Here is a 9,430-nt window from a genome sequence, read left to right on the forward strand (position 1 = left end):
CTGACGCCAGCTTTAGTCTGAAACATCCAGAAACACTGTAGACTACCAATTCGATCAGTTCCGGTAGCGCCCCAACATGACCCGGAAGAGAAGAACTTGCCCTCCCCTCTTTGACTGATGGTTCTTGTTGCCTGTCCCCTCTGTTGTCATTTAACAGAACTTTTTGGACTGCTGAAAGGGGTTGTGTTCCGAACGCTGGTTGGTGGAGACATTTTGACTATATTCTTGACCTACGCTGTCGCGTAATGCGTTATATGACACGCCGCGTTACCGCACCCGGAAGTGATCCGAGGCGCGGCGCGCAGCGCGTAACGTAAGCATAACAGGTCATGTGACTTGTTAATAAAACTTTTCATTGGTTCATTTTACTTTTGTTAATTTAATGATGAAAAGCTTGGTCATATGACCTAAAAATTACGCTTTTTATTTTTTTCGAACAATATTTTTTTTTCAAACATATGTTATAATATTCCAGGCTAATGTACTTTCCCGGAAAATTTACAACTGTCTTGCAAGTAAAATATATTCCTTTTTCGAGAAAAAGGGCGTTTCTTCCTTCCATGACGGAGCCGTTGAGTAAAAGAGATTCGGCCTGCTGTCTTAGTCGCCGATACGCCTGATTATCAGATTCTTATCTATCACTTTATATTGCAGACATGAAAAACACAACTGCCCTTGACCATTTATCTTTACTGCGTTCCTACATATTATACCTTTTATCCGTCATGTAATTGGACTGCTTTATTTCACTTGCCTTTTACTGATTCGAAAACAGTGACTAAAAGTAAAAACTTTACCAATGTAAATACTACTACCGTGTTTTGTTTTAAAAACCTTTATTGTGAAAATGTCAGTATACAAATACGGGCCTATAACCACGTGGGCCGGCCACGGAGCAAACTGAAATCGTATATGATGAGGAGACATTTACACTGTAGAAGAACGTAACGAGCGGGCCATTAGGTTGCAAGAACAAAGGTGTCTAACAATTGCGGAATCGGTGGACGTACATTTTGTAATTAAAATACGACAGGGCCACTTACAATAACATTTTCTAGATATACATTTGCGGGCAAGGAGTTACGAGTCCCATTTATACCGGCACCATTTTGGGCGAGGCCGGGCAGGTCCAAGATATAGTCAAAATGTCTCCACCAACCATCGGCCAGACCAGAACCCCTTTCAGCCCTTTATGCTACAAGATGGTGTCTTCCATTCAGAAAATATTGTTGGCAGCATTTTGAAAGGAAACAGAAACAGCCGTTCTCCTAGTGAGTTTCACATTGTTACATTTAGGAAGAATGTTGAAGAGTAGTATGTGGAAAATCTGAAGCCATTTTTCTACAAACTCTCAATCAGACTTGGATGGAAAAAAAAAACCTGAAGAATGTACAAACTGAAAACCAATTTTTGTCTGTATAGCATCAACAGTAACGCTTGAGTCAGCTTTGTGTCAAGCCGCCATTTTCATTCAATCAATAGCGTCCCCCTGCACACATTCAGGGACCTGGTCGTGTCTTCAGATGAAACGGATTGTAGGAAAAGAAGCAGAAAGGAAAAGGAAAAAAGTTCCGCCGGACCTCGGGAGCCGGCCGCCTATGTCATGTGCGACCTTTGGCCACACTAGGGCAATAGTGAAGCTGCAGCAGGTGCAAATAAGCTTCAGACAGTCTTACAAGCACTGCTCAGAACTCTCAACTGAGGCACTCAACATCCAGGACTTGCCATTCGGATCTTGGCGCCTTGTGCTGGTTCCGACCTATTCACACATCGGTCCACTACTGACATCACCTCATAAGCCAACGGGGCACCCCACGCCGACTTTCGGCGCAGCATTGTAGGATGGCCACACCAGTGCGGCAACTTGCTGGACACAACATCGGGGCCATCCAGATCTCGGCGCGTTCGACTCACTGTACCGCAAGAGTGACCGCAACTCAGCTGGACACGCCATCTTTCGGCGCAGCATTGTAGGATGGCCACACCAGTGCGGCAATTTGCTGGACACCACCTCGGTGCCATCCGGATCTCGACGCGTTCGAGTCACTGTACCGCAACAGTGACCGCAACTCAGCTGGACACGCCGTCTTTCGGCGCAGCATTGTAGGATGGCCACACCAGTGCGGCAATTTGCTGGACACCACCTCGGTGCCATCCGGATCTCGGCGCGTTCGAGTCACTGTACCGCAACAGTGACCGCAACTCAGCTGGACACGCCGTCTTTCGGCGCAGCATTGTAGGATGGCCACACCAGTGCGGCAATTTGCTGGACACCACCTCGGTGGCATCCGGATCTCGGCGCGTTGTGCTGCCTTCGGCCTATTCGCACATCGGTCCGCTACTGACGCCGCCTCACGTGCCAACGGATTTTCTACGCTTTTTGTAGCCCTATGCCGCATAACAGGTCATGTGACTTGTTTATAAAACTTTTCATTGGTTCATTTTACTTTTGGTTTCCTAAAGATGGAAGGCTTGGTCATATGACCTAAAAATAACACTTTTCATTGGTTTAGAACATTTTTTTTTCCCAAACGATGAAAGCCCCACCTTGTTTCTGGATCATTCAGACTGAAGCTGGCGTCAGCATGAGAGCACCACCATCTCGTGGCTCCGTCGTGGTCATTCCGCGAGCAATCATGGCAGCTGCTCCCCACCGGAAGCCTGCGGGAGTCGGAGGCCCCCAAGACTTTTGTAGAATCTTCACGGCTGAGGGGACGCTTTTCGAGAATGGAGCCCAAGCCCTAGCAGGCAAGCGTCCGAGTTCCAAGGTGTCCCAGGGCCATTTCAGTGGACCAGGCCCAAAACCGAGGAGCCGTCCGCCATTTTAAGAGCCATGTGGCAGCCGCCTATCGCTGCACTGCAAGAGTGGGAGCAACTCAACAACATGGTGAGCGAGACGCTGTAGCCGCAAGAGCGGGCGCAACTCAGCTAGATGGCCGCCGCCTGGGGAGGCCCGTTCACGCCGCCTCCCCCACGCCCCCCCCCGGGCCGCCGCACGCCAATTTTCGGAGCAGCATTGTAGGATACCAAAACCAGTGCGGCAGTTTACTGGACATCACCTGGGTGCCTGTCGTACATGTTGTGTCAGCCATGGGACACTGGACACAGTCCCATCAACATCTCAACGCGTTCTGCTGCCTTGGGACTATTCGCACAACAGACCGCTACTGACGAGGCCTCCCCCCGCACCACCCGGGACGCCCCACGCTGTTTTTCTGTGCTGCATTGTAGGATCCCAAAACCAGTGCGGCACCCAGGCGACATCACCTGGGTGCCGTCCAGAACTCTGCACGTTGTGCTGCCTTGGGACTATTCGCACAAAAGACAGCTTCTAACCATTGTTGCTTTTTGAGTTGAAAAATGTTTAAATGTTTTTAGTTTTTGTTCCGTTCATTATAGTTAAAAGTTAATAAAGTTTTATAATCTTACTTTGTTGGAGTGTTATCTATTTTTTTTTAAACGGGTGAATAGGGCCTTGAATCGGGTTATTGTCATGTGTGGGCTTTGGAAGTGTGCTGCTGCAGGATCGGACATTTCAAACTCAAATGCACGTTCTTTTTCTTACCTTTCCGAAGCATGGAGCGCAATAGCAGGCAGAGAAAGGGTGATGCACGTGTTGAACACTACCTGACCTGGCAAGTTGCTGGCAGTGCCCCCCCGCCCGCTCCTGAAAGAGGGCACACACACACCGCCGCCCCGAGTACTTCACAAATCTTTAAAAGACCATGCGCTTGTTCATGAGGCTTAAATGGTTTATCACCTCTTCTAGAACCCCTGCATCGACCCTCTGACGTTTCCTGGAAAAATTACCATGTAACACAATACCAAGCCCTGTCAGCTGAAACCCCCAAGGAATCGTGGGGCATATTATCAAGGGGGTTTATCTCTGCTTTTTTGGCTTTAAAAGCCATGAAAGCGGAGATAAAATTATCTCCCTATTACCAAGCTGTCGCTAACACCAGTTAGTGACAGCTAAAAGGAGATAGCGACCATCTTGGGCCCCGCTTTGCATGTCAGTGATACTTATCACTAATGACATGCAAAGTGGCGTGCCAAGATGTTAGCGACTGGAAACAGTCCCTAACATCGCTATCTCCTATTACCAACTTTTGGAGATATTCGCGCTAAGCGCGAATATCTCCAAAATCTAACACCTGCCCTGAGCAGTTCTTAGCCATGTTATCCAATGGGAGGTGGATAACATGGCTAAGAGCATTTGCTCGATAATACATGAATATCGCTGACTTTTCTGCGATAATAGCAAGGTTTATCTGCGATAAAAATCGCCGATGTGCGGCGATAATTTTTGTCTCTAAACAAGTTAGAGACAAAAATTATCGCTAGTTGTTCGTAATATGCCCCCGGGTTTTTGCTTGCAGAAATTTGGGAGGCGGGAGACTAGCACTGAAATCAGTAGTCACACGCCTGAATCGGGAGTGTTGGCATGTCTGAATTCTCTACAGCTGGGGCCATAAACTACATCCGCAGGGGTAGGTGATAGCCTGGGACCAGCCTGGCATCTAAAATGGCTGCCGTGCACGACAAAATTGTGGCATTGGAAAAAAGGCAAGATGGCGCAGCCGCTGGAAGAGATGTATCAACATATATCAGCCTCCTCAGCCACCCTCAGGAAACATGGGGGATTAGGATACGTCTCCCGCACCCCCTTATACCTAGTAATTTAATTAACGAAGCACAAAATGGCGAATTCCCGTTTCGCTACCAGTTTGCGACCCAGTTCGCGGCCCGTGAAGCGCTTCTACCGTGAAAAATCATTTTTATTTTTATTTTCCCCACGGGACCCTTTAATAACCCCAACAACATTCCTAGGGGGTCAAGAGGGTGATACCTTGCCCCCTTTCATTAAATTCCCCCTTCGTTTTTCACCTCTTCTTCTCTCTCGATCCTACCGAGAGACAAGATGGCGGCCGCTCCGGACTGTCACGCAGCAAAAAAAAAAAAAGCTCACGCACAGCCGCTGGAAGAGATGTATCAACATATATCAGCCTCCTCAGCCACCCTCAGGAAACATAGGGGATTAGGATACGTCTCCCGCACCCCCTTATACCTAGTAATTTAATTAACGAAGCACAAAATGGCGAATTCCCGTTTCGCTACCAGTTTGCGGCCCAGTTCGCGGCCCGTGAAGCGCTTCTACCGTGAAAAATCATTTTTTTTTTCTTTTCCCCACGGGACCCTTTAATAACCCCAACAACATTCCTAGGGGGTCAAGAGGGGGATACCTTGCCCCCTTTCATTAAATTCCCCCTTCGTTTTTCACCTCTTCTTCTCTCTCGATCCTACCGAGAGACAAGATGGCGGCCGCTCCGGACTGTTTAGAATGTTGACAGACACCGGAGAGCCAATCAGCTTTCTGCGCGTAAAGTTCCGAGACGCGAAAAGTAAGCGGACCGGATCGCTGCCCGGAGCGCTGTTACAGATATATATCTTGATTTAAACGTTAATTTCTCAAAATCCACTGAAGCACATATATTGAGACCTAGCAAAGGCACATCGGGCTAATAGTCCCTACAATTTTGCCAAGTTTCGTGCAAATACATTCAGCCGTTCGAGCTAAAAGTGAGTCCAACCGCCCTATGGAAAAATGAATGGGAAAAACGCGTTTTGGGACCCCCCTTTTTTCTCGGCCCCCCCTTGACGAAACCCCACCAAATTTTCAGGGGCTGCTCAGAAACAAAATGTGCCATTTTCCTGAAAATTTCAGCCGATTCCGTACACAAACGCCAAAGTTATTAGACATAGAATTTTCAAAAATCCCATAGGGAATTAATCCTAACTATATATACCTACTGGCGACCGCCAGTAGGTAATATATATATATATAAAATATATATATATATATATATATATATATATATATATATATATATATATATATATATAAAACATTTGGCAAACCCCTCATTTTGTTCCTTTTCAAATTAAATGTATTAAGTGTTACCACTTTATTCCAATCAAGATGACTTCAGGTGTGCCATACTTTTGTCATAAGTAAGACTGTTAGCGCTCTAGTTGTTCTTTTGAACACTCTGGGACATTCTGTCATTGGGCTATAGTTGGGCTACATCTGGCTGATATTTGGGCTACATTTGGTTTTTTTTGTCTCTGGTGGCCATCTTTGGGCTACATTGGGCTACATTGGGCTACATTGGGCTACATTTGGGCTCTAACATATATATAGCCCAATCTAGCCCAATATATATTTTTCAAAGTTAATTTTCGTAAAAACCACTGGGGCATATATCTTGAGACATAGCAAAGGCACATCGGGCTACCAGTCCCTACAATTTTGCCAAGTTTTGTTGAAATCCATTCAGCCGTTCGAGCTTAAAGTGAGTCCAACCGCCCTATGGAAAACTCAATGTTAAAAACACGTTTTGGGACCCCCCCTTTTTTTCTCGGCCCCCACTTGATGAAACCCCCCCCCCAAACTTTCAGGGGACGCTCTGAAACAAAATGTGCCATTTTCCTGAAAATTTCTGCCAATTCCGTCCATCAACGCCAAAGTTATTCAACATAGAATTTTCAGAAATCCCTATTCAAAAAAATCCTAACTATATATACCTACTGGCGACCGCCAGTAGGTAATATATACACACACACACATATATATATATATATACACACATATATATATATATCTATATATATATATATATATATATCTATATATATATATATATATATAGATATATATATCTATATATATATCTGCAATACCTCGCAGCACTCCACCACTCAGGTGAAAAAACAAGGCATGGACCACTTCGTTGTAGCATACAATTTATTTGCCCAAACAGCTAGTCATGACGCGTTTCGTCCGTCCCTGCGGCCTTGGTCACATGACAATGCAATATGCTCAGCCCCTTTTAAAGTGCAAGTGTATCACATGTCCAAATGGAAATAGACAAAATACTTTCTGTATGAATACATTGATAAGACTCAAGTTTGCAGTCTCATTTATAATCGTATGAATACGTAAACCTTATTGCACAGAAAAGACAGCTAATAAACTACTTGAATTGTGAATTTCTTATGTTTCGGACAAAAACAGTTTTTCACCAAAACCAAGTTTGAACTAACAGCATGAATGCTCATTCCTTATTCCAAAACATAATTCACAAAGACCATTACCATTTGCCATGTCTATTAATTATAACACGTGCTCACCCTAACGTGCACAAACTATAAATCATAATGAAGAAATCTTAAGAAAATCATAAAATTGCTCAAAATTAAACCCTGTGTAATAAGGAAAAACTGCACAGGAAATACCTTTGTAAGTGTAGTTTGAGTCACTGAACAATATGAACGAGTCATTCTCAGTAGTATAAATAAATGCTTACTATGTCTAACACATGATGGTTTGACATACATAGGAGGGTCAGCTCCTATGATATTACTAAAGTGACCTCGTGCAAAAGTGCAATACAGCTAAAGTGACTCATGCTTACAAAATTAATAAAACCACATATAACTTATCAAATATCAGTTCATAATGGTATTAATTCAGTTCATTATTCAATGTAACATCGGAAACATTTGGAGGGAAATTCATATGTTTGATATTCTTCCGAGGACAGTTTCAAATTGATTTATACAGTACTTCATGTGATTGGCAATATATTAGGTTTGCTGCTTAAGATATAACACCATAATTAACGGAAATATAGTTAAGTTAAAACAAGTTTATACAAATAATACATTTATAAAAGGATATCGGTGACACAATTAAAACCAACTTTCTAAAAGACACCTGGATAAAACCTACCCTGATATCTAAAAAACAGCCAGAATTAATTATGGGCCAATGCTTATAAATATTCTGCACCTGTACTATATCTAAAAACTATAATAGTTCAAAAGAAATAAATATTTTTAGTACAAAAATTGTGCAAATCTAGCTAGTTAATATCCCAATTATCCTAATTATTCAATGCTCTATATTAGATGTCATGTTGCTTAACTTCCTAACCCATATTCCCATTAGAGACCTCACATTTAACTTTACTTAATGGTCGTTTACAAGTATGTGTGAAGGTCTTCTGTGGTGTTCAATCACCCAGGCCACTTAGAATCGAATTCCAGAATGTAGTTGGTTTCAGTTTTTTGCATGCAGGCCTCCCTGTCCCCGCCTCGTTTGGTTACTGGGATAGATTCAATTGCGTAGTATTTTAGACATTGAGGTTTACTGTTGTGACATGCCTCAAAATGCCTCGCAACTGGATAACTTTGATCTTTATTAGTTATAGCACGTAGGTGCTGCAGGATTCTTTTATGAACCGGCAGCTTCGAGCTGCCGACATATTTCAGCTGACACTCACATTCCAGGATGTATATACAATATTCTGTTTTACAAGTCAGGTGTTGCTTGATCTCCCTAGTTGTCTTTGGGATGACTGTGGTACATTTTTTGGTATTCACACCATACTGACATGCCTTACATGTAAAACATTTGTAGAATCCCTTGCTAATAGGTCGCCAGGGTTCTTTACCAAGACATTCCTGACTCTTCTTGGTTAGAATTGTGCCCAGACTCATTCCTTTACGATAGGTTATTGATGGATTGGCGGGCATCAATTCTCCAAGGATTGGATCATCCTGTACAAAATGCCAGTTACGTCTGACTATACTCCTTAGCTCCTTTTCTTGTTTGGAGTATGTCAGTACTAACCGGACTGGGTTAGTGTCTACACTCTGGGTTTGGCTCACTTTCGGGCTGTATTTTAGGAGATCAATTCTAGCTCTCTGTCATGACTTTCTGATGGCGGTTTCTACTATTCTGGTACCATACCCTCTATCCACAAATCTAGACAAACTTTCATGTTGCTTCACCTTCATATCCATATCATTACTGCAAATACGGCGGATGCAAAGCATCTCACCGTATGGTATTGATTTGATCAGGTGTTGTGGAGGGGCACTCGTCGCATGTAACAGAGTGTTACCCGTCGTCTGTTTTCTAAAAAGGGTAGTACTAAGAACATTATTAGATAAAAAAAACCTGCACATCTAAAAATGTCACCGATTCCTTACTGATACTAGAAGTAAAATTTAAATTAAGATCATTCACATTAATTTCCTGTATAAATTTTAAAACACTTTCTTCAGATCCATGCCATACTATAAAAAAGTCATCAATAAAACGAAGACATGATATTATATTGGATGTGCAATAGTGCATATATTTGCGCCTGAGGGCCAGTTCCTCTCACCACCCCATAAAGAGGCAGGCATAACTTGGGGAGAAACTAGCCCCCATGGCTGCACCCTGGATCTGTTGGAACAATTGGCCATTGAACATAAAATAATTGTTCCGTAGGCAGAAGGACAGCATTTCAAGAAGCATTTTGGTGTAGCGGGTTAGTTCCATTGGCCTGCTGCTTAAATAATATTCACATGCCCGTAG

Source organism: Lissotriton vulgaris, chromosome 2_1 (genome assembly GCF_964263255.1).
Source record: "Lissotriton vulgaris chromosome 2_1, aLisVul1.2, whole genome shotgun sequence".
Taxonomy (NCBI): domain Eukaryota; kingdom Metazoa; phylum Chordata; class Amphibia; order Caudata; family Salamandridae; genus Lissotriton; species Lissotriton vulgaris.